Source organism: Buceros rhinoceros, unplaced genomic scaffold (genome assembly GCF_000710305.1).
Source record: "Buceros rhinoceros silvestris isolate BGI_N320 unplaced genomic scaffold, ASM71030v1 scaffold24606, whole genome shotgun sequence".
NCBI lineage: Eukaryota > Metazoa > Chordata > Aves > Bucerotiformes > Bucerotidae > Buceros > Buceros rhinoceros.
Genome location: NW_010416125.1, coordinates 591 through 1,286, shown reverse-complemented (window position 1 = coordinate 1,286; position 696 = coordinate 591).

Sequence of the window (696 nt, the reverse complement as noted above, 5' to 3'; positions counted from 1 at the left end):
CCCCCCGTCCTTCGGCGGGGCCCTACTGCTCAGCACGGTGCGTCTTATCCTGCGGGAAAATACACCGTACACTGGCACACGCCACCCCTCTCAGGGTTTTTTTCCCCCTCTCTCCTTTCTTCGGAGGAAGATGAAGGTTTCTCCTGCTCCTGCTGGCGATATCCTGCCCTCCTCGGCAAGGGGAGGGTGTGCTTTCCCTGGGGCTGGCAACTGGGAGGCTAACTGGCGACAGGACGGCTGCCAGCCCCCGCCGGGGCCCTGCTGCACCGAGCCACTCGTGACCTGCAGCGTTAGGAAAGTGCTGGTTGTGAAACAGGGCAGGCTGCGGGCAGAGTGCCCAGCACGTGGCTTCGCCGCTTGCATTCCCGGTGCTGGGCGCTGTGTGCAGCAAAGCCAAGATCCCGGTGGTTCGCTCTGCCTGGTCCGGGGGACGAGGAATCGGAATTCTTAGATGTTTTTTACTCCACATTTCCTTTCCCCACCGATTCCCACATGCTGAGCTGTTCCCCTGCAGCCCAGCACCACGTTTAAAAGCAACATCATCCCACTCGGGATTACCTGTACCGGGCTTGAGGACTCCTCTGGATCTGCCCCGCTTCCTGGGCTGCAAATAACCGTTAACTGAAAATCTCTCCTTTGGTTTGAAAAGCCGGGGGCCAGGCTGAAAAACACAGAGCGGGCAGCACTTGTTTCGAG